At 39.3% G+C, this 21,096-nt stretch overlaps 1 protein-coding gene and 1 long non-coding RNA gene across 5 annotated transcripts in view; one reads left to right on the forward strand and one right to left on the reverse strand.

Annotated features, from left to right (window-relative positions):
* The window catches only part of Cdh10 (cadherin 10), a 222,360-nt gene that overhangs the window by 148,467 nt on the left and 52,797 nt on the right, over positions 1–21,096 (forward strand). The gene's annotated exons all lie outside the window — the stretch shown is intronic.
* LOC102553625 (uncharacterized) overlaps positions 1,591–21,096 on the reverse strand; it is a 161,236-nt gene continuing 141,730 nt past the window's right edge. Inside the window, exons 4-5 of one of the 2 annotated variants that reach the window (XR_590954.4) lie at positions 4,345–4,517; positions 1,591–1,926 (exon numbers count right to left, since the gene is read on the reverse strand). This is a non-coding gene — a long non-coding RNA (uncharacterized LOC102553625). Of the gene's footprint in view, positions 1,927–2,653; positions 4,518–21,096 lie in introns of those variants that run through there. The other variant, XR_005500742.2, reaches the window with a different exon arrangement.

Here is a 21,096-nt window from a genome sequence, read left to right on the forward strand (position 1 = left end):
GAAGAGTACTCATAGAATGAGCTATAAATAGTATTTATAGATGAAACATATTCATATATTCAAAATCATACACTTTAATTTGTAAAGTGACTGCAATTTTGATTAAAATTTTACCAAGGATATTTTTCTTATTATATAGATTGCTTTAATTTTTCACAGAAGTTAACATGCTTATTTCAAAATCCATGTGGCAACCAGCAAGTTATTTTTTTTAGAATACAGATGAGGTAGGATACTTGCTTGAATATATTTCAATAATTATTGAAAGACTTTAGAAATTGGAAAGCTGTAATGTGACAATATTGAGCATCTTTGTTTTGCGCTAACACAGAAACAAATGTATCACATACACACACATACACACACACACACACACACACACACACACACACACACACACACACAAATCTCATATTTCTAAACAGCGAGAAGCCCAATGGCAAGCTGTTGCCACCTGACAAGAGCCATTTTGATGCCTTTTCTCTTGGTAGAGGCTTCAGGGATGGAAGGTCGAGGACACGGGATCGGGAGAGAATTGAAGACACCTCTTACTCACTCTTTGTTCCCAGGACAAGGAGTAGGCTTCTCTGATGATAACATCTGTCAGCAGGAAGTCAGCACATCCGTGACCTAGTCACTTCGTAAGGCTTCACCTCCCAACATAGTTACAGTGACAATCAAATTCAGCCCAAGCTTTTTGCTAGAGATCCTCAAACAATACCAGCACGAATAGACAAATGAGATGCAATCAAAGCTCTGTACTACACACATGGCTTCTTAAAACCTGTTCGGATGACTTAATTCCAATTAAAATCAGTGCTTTCTGGAATAACTTTTTTCTGCAAATCATGATAAGGTAAACATTGCAGGGTGAAATTTGTTACCTTATATACACGCAGCCAAACACAAATGCAAATGGCAAATATCCTAAATTACAAAATAATTTATGTGTGTTTAAATTGAACACACTTTACAATGTCCTCTGCGTGACAGTGGGCCAGACTAATTCTGTGATGATTCGCAAAGAGTTATAGCGTGACTGACAGGTGAATTTGATTATTAGAATCAAATATTTCTTTAGGTGACCAGAATCTCTTGTTGGTAAAAGAAAAATCTTATGTTATTAGTAATGACATAATTACATAATGATAAAACAGATTTTATAAAACTTCTTTAAAACTGAGGGCACTATGCCAGCTGATCAAGAGGACCATAGGGAAAAACAGATATGACCATCTGTGGAAAAAGACTGACAACTTTCAAAATTGAAGTAGTGCATAGGATTTGCACATCTTTTCTAGGGATACAAAGTCCAGTGCTTGGAACATGGTAGTAACATTCACTCCTTTGCATTTTAAAATGATCTCCCTGGATAGGAGACAGACTAACCTAGAGGGATATAAATAAAATCTAAGAGATGAACAAGGAGCCTAGTCGACAGACTCTAAGAATGTGTTGGAAAAGGTAGAGACTCCGAAATACCATTGGGAATTTATTTCAATGTAGAAAAATGACTTTATTATAGAATAAATGAATAAAGCAAATAAAAATCAAGACAAGCCCTATGTGGATTTCTGACTCTAGGTTGTAGTATTGACTTTAAAAGTCTATTTTTAATTTCATAAAATAAGTTCTTATGCATCATTGTGACATTTTTTTGAAGATAGTAAGTTTCAGTAGATTTTTCTGCCTCATCTTTCACTACTCATGCAGGAAACCCTGACCTCAGCCCCAAGATCTAGTTTTTGTTTTGATGGACTTTTCAGCTCGCCATCAATACCTAAAGATCAGACCTTCCAGTCCCAGCTGAAGACAGCAATAAAGCAGTATCCCTCATCAGTGGTCCCTCCTCCTCTCCTCTCACGTTACTCCAAGGGTTGGAAAATTCTCCAGTAGGCAGGCAGCTGTATGCTTCCACAAGTCAACCTGGAAAACAGAATATACTTCTCTCTCTCCCTGGCAATGGATATTTGCTGAGACCAGGTCTGTGTTTTTAGACTAGAGGTTTCTGCAGCTATGGAGCAACCCAAGATGAAAAAATTTATAATTCCTCCAGTTCAGGCAGACATTCCTTGGAGGACTTTCAAAATTCATTCCTCGTTTTATTTTGTTGTATTATGTTTTGAATTTAAGAAACACTAAGTGTCGCAAAATTGATTCTTGCAATGCTGCAACAGAGGCTGTAAGGCTGGCATTCAGCATCCCTGCAGATGCATAATACAAGAGAATCTCAAGCCTTATGAGATATTCGAATTCCTCAGCTGGGCCTGTTTTGTTTTGTTTTGTTTTAAGATTTATTTATTTATATGAACACACTGTAGCTGTCTTCATGTATACCAGAAGAGGGCATCAGATCCCATTACAGATGGCTGTGAGCCACCATGTGGTTGCTGGGATTTGAACTCAGAACCTCTGGAAGGGCAGTCAGTGCTCTTTGAACTCAGGACCGCTGGAAGAACAGTCAGTGCTCTTAACCGCTGAGCCATCTCTCCAGCCCCAGTTTTGTTTTCTTAAAACAAAACCCTGACTTAAATTTTTATTTCTTTAGAAATGCTGTCTTTTAATTATTAATCATTTTATTTGTTTACATTTCAAATGATATCCCCCTTCCTGGTTTCCCCTCCACAAAGCCCCCATCCAATCCTCCCTCTCGCCTCTCCCCTATGCCTCTATGCTGGTGTTCTGCCACCACTCACCCACTCACCCACTCCCACCTCACCACTCTGTGTTGGGGTATCAACCCTCCGCAGGACCAAGGGGGCCTCCCATTGATTCCTGATAAGGCCATCCTCTGCTACATATGTATCCGGAGAAATGGATCCCCCCATGTATACTCTTTTGTTGGTAGTTAGTCCCTGGGAGATCTGAGAGGTCCAGTCAGTTGATATTGTGCTGCCTATGGGGTTGCAATCTTTTTCAGCTCCTCCAGTCCTTTCCCTAGCTCTTCTATTGGTGTCCCAGGGCTCAGTCTGATGGCTGGCTTTGATAATCTGCATGTATATTAGTCAGGTTCTGGGAAGACCTTTCAGGGAGCAGCTATACCACCATGCTCCTGTCAGCAAGTGCTTCTTGGCATCAACAATAATGTTTGGGTTTGATGTCTGCAGATGGGATGGATCCATGGGTGGGGCAGTCTCTGGATAACCTTTCCTTCAGCATCGCTGAGGGTGTAATAGTTTGTGCATTTTCTATGTCTGCCTCAGTTCCTGAATAATTACACAAGGCTTTTTCATGAGTTGATGCCTGGAGCTTAAACTATGCTTGTTGACAACTAACTTGTAACTTAATTATCCTGTTTATACTAATCTAAGTTCTGCTACATGGCTGGTTTCCTCTCTTCAGTTTCATAAATCCAACTTCCTCTTCTACTATGTGGCAAATCTTCCCACATCTGGTGCTCTCCCAGAGTTCCTCTCTCCGTCCAGAAGTCCCATGTTTCTATTTTGCCTTTTGCTATGGATCACAGGCTTTTTTAAAAATTCAATCAGAAAGTGCCTTAGGCAGGCAAGGAAGGACAGAGACACATCTTCACATGGTGTACAAACACACACACTAACTCAGGGAGTTAAGGCAAGAACTCAAAATAGGAAAATGAAGACAAGAACTGATGCCAAGGAGTAGAGCTTACTAGCCTGCCTCCCATGGCTTGCTCCACCTGCTATCTTAAGCATCACAGGACTGGTGCCCAGCTGGTACCGCATAATGGGCTGGTCCCACTTACATCAATCATTGATCAAAAAGATGCCCTGCAGGCTTAACCACAGACCACTGTGGTAGAACATGAGTTTCTTTCTTCCCAAATGATTCTAGCTTGTTCAAATTGACAGAAAATTAACCAGAGCAGTCGACGCAGGACTGATATCCAAGACAGTTGCCAGGCATCAGTTACCTCAGTACCCTTCCCTATTGTTTTAAAAATAGTATTTATTCTTTGAGAACTTCCTATAATATATTTTGATCCCATTCACTTCTCTAACCCAACTACACCCTCAGTCCCTCACTTGCCTACCCATGCAACTTATAGTTCTCTCCTGTGTTTTTATTGTTATTGCTGTTTAAGCCCATCAAGTCCAATTTGCTTTCCCAATTTTTTTGGATGTGGAACCTGCCCTCAAGTGTTGTCCCAACTACAGGGGTCACGCCTTTAAAGACAAATGACTCTCTGTCTTGCTTTCCCAGTAGCTATCAAGTGGGAAGAGCATCTCAAATTGGGAAGGCAGTTCATGATTACACCCCTTTTCCATTTTACCTGGCTTGAGATTTCTGCATCTAGTATGCATTCTGCTAGTTACTGTGTGTTCCTGTGTAGAACTACCTTGTTCATATCCAGCAAACATTGCTTACTTGTAGTCACCTACTATCTCTGACTCACAACAGTCTTCCAATCCATCTTCCTTCAATATTCCTGAGTCCTATGGGGTGTTCTATGATATAGGCACCCCACTTAGGGATGAGTACTTTGCAGTTTCTTGTCTTCTATATCGTGACCAGTTGTGCATCTCTGTGTTAATTGGCCTCTGCAAAAAAAAAAGAAAAAAAAAAAGCATCTCTGATTACAGGTAAGAAATTAGCTAATCTATGGTATAGCATTAAGTCATTGGGAATCATTTTTATACTTTTGCTATTTAGTGGAATAATAGCAGATTGTTTTCCCTAGGGCTGTGGCTTATCTATCCAGGCAGTTCTATTTCATGGAGTGGGCCTCTCATCTAGAAAGTACTATGTGGGTTATTGTCCTATTTAGGCTTCTACTGTTGGGATGAACACCATAGCCAAAAGCAACTTGGAAAGGAAAGGATTTATTGATATTACTTGAAAGACGCTAAGCCAGGAAATGATGCTAAGGCAGATCACTGATGGTAGATGCTGAAACAGAGACCATGGAAGAACGCTGCTTGTTACTTGCACTCAACGACTCACTCCCCATGTCTTATTACCCTCCCATGGAGAACTCTACATACAATGTACTAGGCTGTCCTTCATAAATCATTGATTTAAAACAAAAGGGCCACAAGGACTTGCCTAGAAGCCAAACTAATGGAAGCATTTTTTAATTTAATTTTTCTCTTGCTAGGTGTCTCTAGTTTGTTACAGGTGACATCAATCAATTAATCGCAGAGCTCCTGCCCAAACATACTGCTGTTATTACACCAGTAAGCGTATATTGCCAAGGCAATCATTGTTATAGTTCACAGGCTTTGTTGCTAGGTCAAACAGATTATTAGTAGCACCTCCCGATTCTCCTTTTGGTAATGAATTCCACACTTCTAGCACTATGAGAGCTAACCAGCAGGGAAGAAAATTCCCAATGAGTACCACTTTTAGTTTTCATTTTTGTTCTATGACAGATATATGGGGTATCTTCACATAGGGTCTTAGTGGTAAGTTTTGGAGGCTAACCAATAGCATTGGAAATAGCCTGTGAGGCCTGGTTCTAGGATATTCTATGGCAAACTATTAAAAAAGAGGTAACACATCCCTGGTACTGAAGATTTTATTTGCTAGCATGTGGTATCTGATTGGGTTATTGTCCCTGGTTAAAAGGTCACTACATTTAATCTCTCCTTACACGTTTATAAGTATATATTTTTGGAAGCTTCCTTAACTCCCATCTTTATAATTCAATTCTTATTACTTTTAAATAATTGAACCATAATGACTGCATTTTTTCTTTGTTTACTCTTTTTTTTTTAATTTTTGGCACTATTTGGATGTTCTGCAAGTTGCTATTAGAAATGGTGATGTGAATTTACTGATTTAATAATGTATTTCTAATATAATCTTCAGATATTTATAGTGACCCAACTTTAATTTTTGCTGCAAAGAAAAAAGTGTATATTTGAATTACTATATGTAAAAGCTTCATTTATATTTTTACCAATTAAAAGCCATGTATATATCATATTCCAAGTAGTTCAAATGTTTTTTTTTTTTTTTTTTGAGCTGAGGACTGAATCCAGGGCCTTGCACTTGCTAGGCACATGCTCTACCACTGAGCTAAATCCCCAACCCTTCAAATGTATTCTTTTTTTTTTATTATTATTATTAACTTGAGTATTTCTTATATACATTTCGAGTGTTATTCCCTTTCCCAGTTTCCGGGCAAACATCCCCCTCCCCACTCCCCTTTCTTATCGGTGTTCCCCTCCCCACCCTCCCCCCATTGTCCCACTCCCCCCAACAGTCTAGTTCACTGGGGGTTCAGTCTTAGCAGGACCCAGGGCTTCCCCTTCCACTGGTGCTCTTACTAGGATATTCATTGCTACCTATGAGGTCAGAGTCCAGGGTCAGTCCATGTATAGTCTTTAGGTAGTGGCTTAGTCCCTGGAAGCTCTGGTTGCTTGGCATTGTTGTACTTTTGGGGTCTCGAGCCCCTTCAAGCTCTTCCAGTTCTTTCTCTGATTCCTTCAATGGGGGTCCTATTCTCAGTTCAGTGGTTTGCTGCTGGTATTCGCCTCTGTATTTGCTGTATTCTGGCTGTGTCTCTCAGGAGCGATCTACATCTGGCTCCTGTCGGTCTGCACTTCTTTGCTTCATCCATCTAGTCTAATTGGATGGCTGTATATGCATGGGCCACATGTGGGGCAGACTCTGAATGGGCGTTCCTTCAGTCTCTGTTTTAATCTTTGCCTCTCTCTTCCCTGCCAAAGGTATTCTTGTTCCCCTTTTAAAGAAGAAGTGAACCATTCACATTTTGATCATCTGTCTTGAGTTTCATTTGTTCTAGGCATTTAGGGTAATTCAAGCATTTGGGCTAATAGCCACTTATCAGTGAGTGCATACCATGTATGTCTTTCTGTGTTTGGGTTAGCTCACTCAGGATGATATTTTCCAGTTCCAGCCATTTGCCTACGAATTTCATCAAGTCGTTGTTTTTGACAGCTGAGTAATATTCCATTGTGTAGATGTACCACATTTTCTGTATCCATTCCTCTGTTGAAGGGCATCTGGGTTCTTTCCAGCTTCTGGCTATTATAAATAAGGCTGCAATGAACATAGTGGAGCACGTGTCTTTTTTATATGTTTTTATATGTTTTATATGTTTTATATCTTTGGGTATATGCCCAAGAGAGGTATAGCTGGATCCTCAGGCAGTTCAATGTCCAATTTTCTGAGGATCCTCCAGACTGATTTCCAGAATGGTTGTACCAGTTTGCAATCCCACCAACAATGGAGGCGTGTTCCTCTTTCTCCACATCCTCGCCAGCATCTGTTGTCCCCTGAGTTTTTGATCTTAGCCATTCTCACTGGTGTGAGGTGAAATCTCAGGGTTGTTTTGATTTGCATTTCCCTTATGACTAAAGATGTTGAACATTTCTTTAGGTGTTTCTCCGCCATTCGGCATTCCTCAGCTGTGAATTCTTTGTTTAGCTCTGAGCCCCATTTTTTAATAGGGTTATTTGTTTCCCTGTGGTCTAACTTCTTGAGTTCTTTGTATATTTTGGATATAAGGCCTCTATCTATTGTAGGATTGGTAAAGATCTTTTCCCAATCTGTTGGTTGCCGTTTTGTCCTAACCACAGTGTCCTTTGCCTTACAGAAGCTTTGCAGTTTTATGAGATCCCATTTGTCAATTCTTGATCTTAGAGCGTAAGCCATTGGTGTTTTGTTTAGGAAATTTTTTCCAGTGCCCATGTGTTCCAGATGCTTCCCTAGTTTTTCTTCTATTAGTTTGAGTGTGTCTGGTTTGATGTGGAGGTCCTTGATCCACTTGGACTTAAGCTTTGTACAGGGTGATAAGCATGGATCGATCTGCATTCTTCTACATGTTGACCTCCAGTTGAACCAGCACCATTTGCTGAAAATGCTATCTTTTTTCCATTTGATGGTTTTGGCTCCTTTGTCAAAAATCAAGTGACCATATGTGTGTGGGTTCATTTCTGGGTCTTCAATTCTATTCCATTGGTCTATCTGTCTGTCTCTGTACCAATACCATGCAGTTTTTATCACTATTGCTCTGTAATACTGCTTGAGTTCAGGGATAGTGATTCCCCCTGAAGTCCTTTCATTGTTGAGGATAGCTTTAGCTATCCTGGGTTTTTTGTTCTTCCAGATGAATTTGCAAATTGTTCTGTCTAACTCTGAAGAATTGGATTGGTATTTTGATGGGGATTGCATTGAATCTGTAGATTGCTTTTGGTAAAATGGCCATTTTTACTATATTAATCCTGCCAATCCATGAGCATGGGAGATCTTTCCATCTTCTGAGGTCTTCTTCAATTTCCTTCTTCAGTGTCTTGAAGTTCTTATTGTACAGATCTTTTACTTGCTTTGTTAAAGTCACTCCGAGGTACTTTATATTATTTGGGTCTATTATGAAGGGTGTCGTTTCCCTAATTTCTCTCTCGGCTTGTTTCAAATGTATTCTTAATTGGACATTACATATGAATATCATTCTCTCTTTCCTCTCTTCCCACATCTCTCTCACTCTACCTCTCTGTTCCTTTGACAGCCGCTTGAAATGTGCTGCGATTAGCCTCACATTCATGGTAGTTCAGCCATGCACCTCTGTGCCTGTAGAGAACAAATTATTCTTAATGCAAAATTGTATTTTTAACATAATAACTATTCCTGATTTTCAGCATGTCATTTTGATGACTTTATTTAACTCAAAATTTTCATGCTTTTTCAAAGAAATATCCTAAAACATATCCATTTTTTCTCCTCCAAAAACATGTTTGCAGGATTTGATTTTGATGCCAATTTATTTCTAGTAATAATGTGTGCTTTCTAGTATGAATACTCGCAGCAATATTAGAAAATAGTTCAAAATATTTAAAGGCTCTAATGTTTTACATATGTGTGTGTCCCTGTACTTTGTACAGTTAAATATAATATGCAGATAATTATGGGCATATAGATCTACACATATTAAAACGTGTAATCTAGATACAGAAGATAAGAGATGAAACAGCGGCTGCCGCAGAGAGCCCTTGGGCAGCACCCCGCGAGCAAACTTGAGCCTCGGGACCACAGGTAAGACCAACTTGTCTGCTGCAAGAGAGCTGCCTGGTGAAATCGGGACACACAGAGGCAGAGTTCATCTAGGACCGGGCACGTCCTGTGTTTGACAGAGATCCCACGCCCGCGGATCCCGGCCCTCAGCAGCTCTCTACTCCCAGACCCCATGGGAAAGAGACCTCACCGCCTGGTCAGGTGGGCACTCCTGAGGCTGCAGAGCTGAAGAGACCACCAACACTGCCCACCCCTGCCCACATCCCTGGCCCAAGAGGAAACTGTATAAGGCCTCTGGGCTACCGTGGGGGAGGGCCCAGGAGCGGCAGGACCCCTGCCTGAGACACCTCCAGAACCTGAAGGAAACAGACGGGATAAACAGTTCTCTGCACCCAAATCCCGTGGGAGGGAGAGCTAAACCTTCAGAGAGGCAGACAAACCTGGGAAACCAGAAGAAACTGCTCTCTGTGCACACATCTTGGACGCCAGAGGAAAACACCAAACGCCATCTGGAACCCTGGTGCACTGAAGCTCCCGGAAGGGGCGGCACAGGTCTTCCTGGTTGCTGCCACTGCAGAGAGCCCGTGGGCAGCACCCCACGAGCGAACTTGAGCCTCGGGACCACAGGTAAGACCAAATTTTCTGCTGCAAGAAAGCTGCCTGGTGAACTCAAGACACAGGCCCACAGGAACAGCTGAAGACCTGTAGAGAGGAAAAACTACACGCCCGAAAGCAGAACACTCTGTCCCCATAACTGACTGAAAGAGAGGAAAACAGGTCTACAGCACTCCTGACACACAGGCTTATAGGACAGTCTAGCCACTGTCAGAAATAGCAGAACAAAGTAACACTAGAGATAATCTGATGGCGAGAGGCAAGCGCAGGAACCCAAGCAACAGAAACCAAGACTACATAGCATCATCGGAGCCCAATTCTCCCACCAAAACAAACATGGAATATCCAAACACACCAGAAAAGCAAGATCTAGTTTCAAAATCATATTTGATCATGATGCTGGAGGACTTCAAGAAAGACGTGAAGAACTCCCTTAGAGAACAAGTAGAAGCCTACAGAGAGGAATCGCAAAAATCCCTGAAAGAATTCCAGGAAAACACAATCAAACAGTTGAAGGAATTAAAAATGGAAATAGAAGCAATCAAGAAAGAACACATGGAAAAAACCCTGGATATAGAAAACCAAAGGAAGAGACAAGGAGCCGTAGATACAAGCATCACCAACAGAATACAAGAGATGGAAGAGAGAATCTCAGGAGCAGAAGATTCCATAGAAATCATTGACTCAACTGTCAAAGATAATGTAAAGCGGAAAAAGCTACTGGTCCAAAACATACAGGAAATCCAGGACTCATTGAGAAGATCAAACCTAAGGATAATAGGTATAGAAGAGAGTGAAGACTCCCAGCTCAAAGGACCAGTAAATATCTTCAACAAAATCATAGAAGAAAACTTCCCTAACCTAAAAAAAGAGATACCCATAGGCATACAAGAAGCGTACCGAACTCCAAATAGATTGGGCCAGAAAAGAAACACCTCCTGTCACATAATAGTCAAAACACCAAACGCACAAAATAAAGAAAGAATATTAAAAGCAGTAAGGGAAAAAGGTCAAGTAACATATAAAGGCAGACCTATCCGAATCACACCAGACTTCTCCCCAGAAAATATGAAGGCCAGAAGATCCAGGACTGATGTCATACAGACCCTAAGAGAACACAAATGCCAGCCCAGGTTACTGTATCCTGCAAAACTCTCAATTAACATAGATGGAGAAACCAAGATATTCCATGACAAAACCAAATTTACACAATATCTTTCTACAAATCCAGCACTACAAAGGATAATAAATGGTAAAGCCCAACATAAGGAGGCAAGCTATACCCTAGAAGAAGCAAGAAACTAATCGTCTTGGCAAAAAAACAAAGAGAATGAAAGCACACAAACATAACCTCACATCCAAATATGAATATAACGGGAAGCAATAATCACTATTTCTTAATATCTCTCAACATCAATGGCCTCAACTCCCCAATAAAAAGACATAGATTAACAAACTGGATACGCAACGAGGACCCTGCATTCTGCTGCCTACAGGAAACACACCTCAGAGACAAAGACAGACATTACCTCAGAGTGAAAGGCTGGAAAACAATTTTCCAAGCAAATGGTCAGAAGAAGCAAGCTGGATTAGCCATTCTAATATCAAATGAAATCAATTTTCAACTAAAAGTCATCAAAAAGGATAAGGAAGGACACTTCATATTCATCAAAGGAAAAATCCACCAAGATATACTCTCAATCCTAAATATCTATGCCCCAAATAAAAGGGCACCTACATAAGTAAAAGAAACCTTACTAAAGCTCAAAACACACATTGCACCTCACCCAATAATAGTGGGAGATTTCAACACCCCACTCTCATCAATGGACAGATCATGGAAACAGAAATTAAAGAGAGATGTAGACAGACTAAGAGAAGTCATGAGCCAAATGGACTTAACGGATATTTATACAACATTCTATCCTAAAGCAAAAGGATATACCTTCTTCTCAGCTCCTCATGGTACTTTCTCCAAAATTGACCATATAATTGGTCAAAAAACGGGCCTCAACAGGTACAAAAAGATAGAAATAATCCCATGCGTGCTATCGTACCACCACGGCCTAAAACTGGTCTTCATAACAATCAAGGAAGAATGCCCACATATACTTGGAAATTGAACAATGCTCTACTCAATGATAACCTGGTCAAGGAAGAAATAAAGAAAGAAATTAAAAACTTTTTAGAATTTAATGAAAATGAAGGTACAACATACCCAAACTTATGGGACATAATGAAAGCTGTGCTAAGAGGAAAACTCATAGCGCTGAGTGCCTGCAAAAAGAAACAGGAAAGAGCATATGTCAGCAGCTTGACAGCACACCTAAAAGCTCTAGAACAAAAAGAAGCAAATACACCCAGGAGGAGTAGAAGGCAGGAAATAATCAAACTCAGAGCTGAAATCAACCAAGTAGAAACAAAAAGGACCATAGAAAGAATCAACAGAACCAAAAGCTGGTTCTTTGAGAAAATCAACAAGATAGATAAACCCTTAGCCAGACTAACGAGAGGACACAGAGAGTGCGTCCAAATTAACAAAATCAGAAATGAAAAGGAAGACATAACTACAGATTCAGAGGAAATTCAAAAAGTCATCAGATCTTACTATAAAAACCTATCTTCAACAAAACTTGAAAATCTTCAGGAAATGGACAATTTCCTAGACAGATACCAGGTATCGAAATTAAATCAGGAACAGATAAACCAGTTAAACAACCCCATAACTCCTACGGATATAGAAGCAGTCATTAAAGGTCTCCCAACCAAAAAGAGCCCAGGTCCAGATGGGTTAAGTGTAGAATTCTATCAAACCTTCATAGAAGACCTCATACCAATATTATCCAAACTATTCCACAAAATTGAAACAGATGGATCACTACGGAATACCTTCTACAAAGCCACAATTACTCTTATACCTAAACCACACAAAGACACAACAAAGAAAGAGAACTTCAGACCAATTTCCCTTATGAATATCGACGCAAAAATACTCAATAAAATTCTGGCAAACCAAATCCAAGAGCACATCAAAACAATCATCCACCATGACCAAGTAGGCTTCATCCCAGGCATGCAGGGATGGTTTAATATATGGAAAACCATCAACGTGATCCATTATATTAACAAATTGAAAGAATAAAACCACATGATCATTTCATTAGATGCTGAGAAAGCATTTGACAAAATTCAATACCCCTTCATGATAAAAGTCCTGGAAAGAATAGGAATTCAAGGCCCATACCTGAACATAGTAAAACCCATATACAGCAAACTAGTTGCTAACATTAAACTAAATGGAGAGAAACTTGAAGCAATCCCACTTAAATCAGGGACTAGACAAGGCTGCCCACTCTCTCCCTACTTATTCAATATAGTTCTTGAAGTTCTAGCCAGAGCAATCAGACAACAAAAGGAGGTCAAGGGGATACATTCGGAAAAGAAGAAGTCAAAATATCACTATTTGCAGATGATATGATAGTATATTTAAGTGATCCCAAACGTTCCACCAGAGAACTACTAAAGCTGATAAACAACTTCAGCAAAGTGGCTGGGTATAAAATGTACTCAAATAAATCAGTTGCCTTCCTCTATACAAAAGAGAAACAAGCCTAGAAAGAAATTAGGGAAACGACACCCTTCATAATAGACCCAAATAATATAAAGTACCTCGGTGTGACTTTAACAAAGCAAGTAAAAGATCTGTACAATATGAACTTCAAGACACTGAAGAAGGAAATTGAAGAAGACCTCAGAAGATGGAAAGATCTCCCATGCTCATGGATTGGCAGGATTAATATAGTAAAAATGGCCATTTTACCAAAAGCAATCTACAGATTCAATGCAATCCCCATCAAAATACCAATCCAATTCTTCAAAGAGTTAGACAGAACAATTTGCAAATTCATCTGGAATAACAAAAAACCCAGGATAGTTACAGCTATTCTCAACAATAAAAGGACTTCAGGGGGAATCACTATCCCTGAACTCAAGCAGTATTACAGAGCAATAGTGATAAAAACTGCATGGTATTGGTACAGAGACAGACAGATAGACCAATGGAATAGAATTGAAGACCCAGAAATGAACCCACACACCTATGGTCACTTGATTTTTGACAAAGGAGCCAAAACCATCAAATGGAAAAAAGATAGCATTTTCAGCAAATGGTGCTGATTCAACTGGAGGTCAACATGTAGAAGAATGCAGATCGATCCATGCTTATCACCCTGTACAATGCTTAAGTCCAAGTGGATCAAGGACCTCCACATCAAACCAGACACACTCAAACTAATAGAAGAAAAACTAGGGAAGCATCTGGAACACATGGGCACTGGAAAAAATTTCCTAAACAAAACACCAATGGCTTATGCTCTAAGATCAAGAATCGACAAATGGGATCTCATAAAACTGCAAAGCTTCTGTAAGGCAAAGGACACTGTGGTTAGGACAAAACGGCAACCAACAGATTGGGAAAAGATCTTTATCAATCCTACAACAGATAGAGGCCTTATATCCAAAATATACAAAGAACTCAAGAAGTTAGACCGCAGGGAAACAAATATCCCTATTAAAAAATGGGGTTCAGATCTAAACAAAGAATTCACAGCTGAGGAATGCCAAATGGCTGAGAAACACCTAAAGAATTGTTCAACATCTTTAGTCATAAGGGAAATGCAAATCAAAACAACCCTGAGATTTCACCTCACACCAGTGAGAATGGCTATGATCAAAAACTCAGGGGACAACAGATGCTGGCTAGGATGTGGAGAAAGAGGAACACTCCTCCATTGTTGGTGGGATTGCAAACTGGTACAACCATTCTGGAAATCAGTCTGGAGGATCCTCAGAAAATTGGACATTGAACTGCCTGAGAATCCAGCTATACCTCTCTTGGGCATATACCCAAAAGATACCCCAACATATAAAAAAGACACGTGCTCCACTATGTTCATTGCAGCCTTATTTATAATAGCCAGAAGCTGGAAAGAACCCAGATGCCCTTCAACAGAGTAATGGATACAGAAAATGTGGTACATCTACACAATGGAATATTACTCAGCTATCAAAAACGACTTCATGAAATTCGTAGGCAAATGGTTGGAACTGGAAAATATCATCCTGAGTGAGCTAACCCAATCACAGAAAGACATACATGGTATGCACTCATTGATAAGTGGCTATTAGCCCAAATGCTTGAATTACCCTAGATACCTAGAACAAATGAAACTCAAGACGGATGATCAAAATGTGAATGCTTCACTCCTTCTTTAAAAGGGGAACAAGAATACCCTTGGCAGGGAAGAGAGAGGCAAAGATTAAAACAGAGACTGAAGGAACACCCATTCGGAGCCTGCCCCACATGTGGCCCATACGTATACAGCCACCCAATTAGACAAGATGGATGAAGCAAAGAAGTGCAGACCGACAGGAGCCGGATGTAGATCGCTCCTGAGAGACACAGCCAGAATACAGCAAATACAGAGGCGAATGCCAGCAGCAAACCACTGAACTGAGAATAGGACCCCCATTGAAGGAATCAGAGAAAGAACTGGAAGAGCTTGAAGGGGCTCGAGACCCCATATGTACAACAATGCTAAGCAACCAGATCTTCCAGGGACTAAGCCATTACCTAAAGACTATACATGGACTGACCCTGGATTCTGACCTCATAGGTATCAATGAATATCCTAATAAGAGCACCAGTGGAAGGAGAAGCCCTGGGCCCTGCTAAGACTGAACCCCCAGTGAACTAGACTGGTGGGGGGAGGGCGGCAATGGGGGGAGGGTTGGGAGGGGAACACCCATAAGGAAGGGGAGGGGGGAGGGGGATGTTTGCCCGGATACAGGGAAAGGGAATAACACTCGAAATGTATATAAGAAATACTCAAGTTAATAAAAAAAAAAAACATTTGAAATGTAAATAAAAAAATAGGTGTTCTTAAAAAGAAAGAGATGAAACAGCTACACAACGTGGGCTGACAACTTCACTCATTTCGGTAATAAGACATACATAAGATTTTTTAAAGATGAATAGGAGTTAAAAGGGGGAGCTAAATCAAGGAGAGCAGTTATAGAGATGTCTGATCAGTCTGGAGAGTAAGTACCATTCTTGGATGGATTTATAGATATTAGTTTTTGGGTGGAGCCCCATAAGTTTCCTGAAACAATTCCCGAATCTTTTCATTGTGGAAAGCACAGTGAATTGACAAAAAGTAATTTTTAATTAAATAACTTAAGACTTTGTCAGAGAATCTTTGTATTTCCTCAGATTGCATTTTACATCATTTTTACGTGCATTCCACATGTATTTATTGTGTGTCCCTAGAAGAATATTAGTATTCCTTTTTATCCCAGTTTCTCTTAGGGTCTCATAATTAAAGGACAAACAGGCCCTGCATACATCTGTACACTATTGCGTTTTCTCTCCCTTATAATACGATGGCAGACTCTGACTTGTTCCCTGGGTTGTCAATTTATACATTTGATACTCTGTGGCTTCCAGTGGAAAAGCGTCTTTACACACTTTCAAAACCAGAGCTTCAAATAAAGTCTCTCTCTCCAAAACCACCATAGCCCTGAAGCACTGCACTCTCTTCCGTTTAATGTGGAGAAATTAAAGTAAGGAAATATTTGCATAAACCCCATCCATGAATGCCATGCTCTCTAGCCTCACTCCCGTGGTTTCCTTTCATGTTTTCCCCTGACTATAGTTCAATTTCATGTAAAGCTATGTGTAGTGTATAGAGGGGGGGGCATTAAAGCAACATCTTTGATTTAATCTGGTACTAGAATGAGCCTTAAGGTCCATAACAGCATGTTCCTTCTAGAATCTTAAAACCTCCCTGCTAAAAATTATATTTATATACATACGTATACATATACATATATATATACATACATATATATAAACACCTTCCTGCTATAAAAAATCCAGTCTGTTATTTATGTTACTGTTACATATATTTGGTTTTTGTAGTTGCTGCTTTTGTTCCTTTGTGCTTAGAGGAAGAGGGGTTTGTTTGGTTACACTTGCTGGTGACAGCCCATCATTGAGGGAAGTCAGGGAAGTAATTCAAACAGTAGCTTGCTCAGAAGCCATGGATGAATGGTGCCTACTGATGCACTCAGGAGCTGAAGCTTAACCAGCTTTCTTAAGGCAAAAACAGGGCTAGGAATGGAGCACCATGCAGTTTTCCATACAAATGCCCTTAGGCTGATCTGATATGGGCAATTCCCCTGTTGAGATTCTCTTGGGTGATGCTAGGCTATGCCAAGTTAATAACTTAAGCCAACCAGTTCAGAAGGTTTGCTCGATTGTTTTAATGGAAAAACTTTTTTTTTCTGCCTTAGAGAGAAGCACCTCACTGTAAAAGAGGAAGATTTCTTCTGTGACCTCCTTCTAGGTTTTTCCCATCAATATTCAATACATTCTACCATACCTACAGTTTCCAAATTTTACATGCAGACTTTGAATAGTTCTTAACAGTTTGAAAAGGAACCCTCAAATCTCCTGTATCATGGTCATAATTAATTTAAAAGATCACGTGTGAACATTTCCTAGTTCCACAGTCCAAACCTAAGAGGATTTTGGTTTTTTGGTTTGTTTGTTTTCTTTTGTTGGGTTTTTTTTGATGTTTTTGTTGTTTGTTTACTTGGTTGTTTTGGTTTGGTTTTGAAAGATATCTATGGCATGTTCTTTGAGTGATAAACCAATCATATTTTTGATGCTTTTTTAAGTGGTCACCACACCCTTAAACCACTGATTTATGAATATTTTATTGTCCAACACCTAGATCTTTTATACTCATTCTGCCCCCAGCCCCAAGAATTGTTCAGTAATGAGCTAATCAATTGAAATATTACACCTGCAGTGTAAAATCCATCACAGTTGTTTTGTGATCTTATTCATTGTTCTTGTCTCTCCTTTGCATTTCTATTCATGAATAGAAAACTGCTTCATTGAGACTTATAAACTGATCTGTGCATTCCTATATCATATTTACATAACATCTCTAGAAGGAACAGCTACACATGGATCATTTTTTGTCTTATTTTGCTAATATACCACATTGTTCAGCAGGGTTATCTACCTTTCTTCCATTTACTTTCCAGCCCCAACCAAAATGAATAATTGCGTACTTATTTCTGAGCAGGTGTTTGCAGGCTTGGCCATGTTTTCAGCTGTGTTCTCAAGCCCGATCATATTTATCTGTTTATTGTATGCAAATTTGCATCTTTGATTCGCCGATTCATTTTTTATCTGTTGCAGTGTTACTTTCTGGAGCTATTAAAGCATTATGCCAATGTTGATGGCACCTGCACAGCATGGCATATTTGTCACACACCTGATTTCTTAAAACCAAATATAAACTATTCCTGTTGTTTGATACGAAATGGAGCCTAAAATTAGACAGGTATTTTATGTATTTTAGAGATATTATCCATCCGTTTCTGATATTTTAGGTTAATGCTGCTCTCTCTCTCTCTCTCTCTCTTTCTCTCTCTCTCTCTCTCTCTCTCTCTCTCTCTCTCTCTCACACACACACACACACACACACACACACACACACAGAGAGAGAGAGAGAGAGAGAGAAAGAGAGAGAGAGATTGAAATAGTATTTCTCTTGTTTAACTAATTAAAATTCTTTAAAAGATCCAGTCTGTTACAGATTCATTCTGATCTCTTCTTTCTTTCCTCATTCACTGAAGTGGAGTCAAATGCAAACAATTATCAATATCTAAAGTATGGTCACTTATTCTGAGTAGAAGAGATTTCCAAAAGAGGAATAGTATGATTTGCTTTTCTGAACTACTTCTCTTTTACTGGAATCCCACTAAATAATTCTCACATTTTTATATTATTTGCTAAACCTTTTTTCTAATTTCTTTAGTGAGTTACATTCCATCTACAGTAAAAATATTTTGTAATTTTGGGGAAAATTAACTTATTTACTGTGTTGCATGAAAATAAAAAGTGACCTGAAATTGATAGGTAGACCATGCTATGCTCTGAAGGTGCATTTTCTCTAAAAATTTTTAGTTTCTGGTTGCCAAGGTGAGGATGTTAGGAAGGGTCTTAGGGATGTGACTGAGTCATAGAGTCTAAAACGTCTTGTGATATTTACTGATGATTTTCAACTTCATTGGTTGGAGAAATGTCTAGAAGTTTCATAACTTGCATATGAGGTGTATCTGTTGGGTGTTTGCTGAAGCAGGTAGATCATGAGAGTGTGGACATAAGGGATAGATGACTCCTTCCAATGACAGACATAGGAAAACTTCTGTGGAAGAGGAGGAGAAAAAAAGGTGAAGATTGGTTAGACTGGATACCTATAAGAGTCTTTGAAAGGAAGAAATTACTTGGGTCACCTGAGTTGCAAGCACTCTCCCAAACCCTGCCAACTTAACTGAAAACTCTAAAATGATCAAGTAATTTTTTTAATTTTGTTGTCAGACTGAATTTTTTATAACATTTCCAAGGTTGACTAATTTGGGGACTTGGTATTGAAGTGTAATTTTTCCTGTGATTATCTGGCTGTGCTGTTCAAACGCCTTTGAAAAAATGGAAGAACTTTGAAAGGTTTTGAGATGAAAGCTGAGATAAAATAGAGAAAATTATAAACAATGCTTAATGAATATTTTTATAAATTCCTTGGAATATTACAATAAAATGTATTGTACAATAAATACTGCTCATGGGGTTTCAAATGGGAACTTCTCCAGGGAAGGGCACCAGGGTATTCAGGTTACACTGTGCTAATGATTTTTGGCTCGTTCTATCCATGTTCTAAGGCATTGTAGGAAGTGGATTTTGGAGATGAAGTTAATTTTATTATAATCAATCTCTGAGAGTATGGAATAGTTATAGTTATTTGGACTTTGTAAAACAAAATGCCATGGGAATAAGTTCAGAGTGCAAAAGTTTCAAAATATGTCTTTACAATTAATTTAGTACATGAAAAATTATAACCAAGAAAACAGTGAGGAGATTTCAGTTCTTCAGTAGAAGTCAAGTGATTTACAGCAGCTCAATGGGAAGAGGCATTTCAGAATGCCGTGAAGCCCTACCCATGTCAGGCTCAAGGGTATGAAAAATCTATACTCAATTAAAAGTTATAGAGCTCGACAGTGAACTGCCCACACAGGTTTATGTAGGATGTTGTATCCTATAATTCTATTCACTATGACTTCTACCTAAAGCACTCAGAACAGGATTGAAATATGTTCGAAGGAAATGAAGCTAGCACTGGACCTAATAGCCTACAGTATTCATATTCTGCTCATACTGAAAGCATACATAATGTTAAAAGGGTCACTCATGGCATCTAGATTCAAACTTTAAAGAAAGGCCAGTGAATGCTTGTAACAATAAGAATGACTACAAAGGTAATGCAGGAAGCTGGGATGAACCCAAAGACTGAATGGAAACTCTAGTTCATTGGACTCCTAATAATTGTGACCGCATTGGCTAAATCTACCTCCTGCCACCCTATGTTTTAGATGCTAGACATGCCACAGGATTTAATTTTCTGTTCTGGATTTTAGTTTTAGCCTATTCCAAGACTTTATTGCTAGTCTACTGTTTATGCTGTCCCACCATTTGTACATTGGTAGCACATACCAAGGTTATAGCTAATTTCTGCCCTGACTCTCAGAAAACTACATATTTGCACTTAGTCACAATGCTTGGAGTATCAAGAATCTTAAGTATTTTGTCACAGTGATTAAGTAGGTCACCCAAACTCTCAACACACAAATAAATGTTTCTTTCAAGTCCTAAAAGAAAGGCCTCTTTTTTTGGTACAGTCTAAAAAAAGCAACTAGAAGACACTAACATACTCAATGAAGAAAATGCACATTGGACAATGAGGAATCTGGTACAGTGACCCTTGACTTTCCACGAGTATCAGCTACCATTTCACTGCTGAGATGATTTCAGTGAAGTTCCTTTCAGAGACACAGTCATAATGGATGCATGGCAGGAAGAAGACCTGGCAGCTGGAGTAGGAAACTGAGAACTCACATTTTCCACCATAACTAAGATTCAGAGAGCAAAGTAGACCTGGACACAATGCATTCAACCCTCAGTGTTGGCCCCTAGTTGTACTTCTTCCAGTGAAGGGACCCCGAAAGGTTCCATAACCACTAGCTGAGGACCAGATATTTAGAGATGTGAGCCTATGTAGGAAATAAGTCACAAAAGACACTACACCAAACTAAAACTGAAATTCTTTTGTTTAGAAGTACTCCATCCCACAGTTCTTGATTATAATAGACTGAACAAACTCAAAAAATTTCCAGCAACACACTACCTATCCTGAAATGTATCTTAACAACTTTTGTGAAACAAACATTTACCTCCCCAACTCTTACATGAAAGGGGTGTTTTGAAACAAGGTCTGTCCTCACATCCCTTTTGTGTTACAAAGTTAATCCATCCAAATTTAGGATGAATGTGGGACCACATCAGAAATATGCTACATTTCAACGTGTCAAGCATTCTTCAAATTTTGTTTGAGAATT

This window comes from Rattus norvegicus, chromosome 2, assembly GCF_036323735.1.
Source record: "Rattus norvegicus strain BN/NHsdMcwi chromosome 2, GRCr8, whole genome shotgun sequence".
Lineage (NCBI taxonomy): Eukaryota > Metazoa > Chordata > Mammalia > Rodentia > Muridae > Rattus > Rattus norvegicus.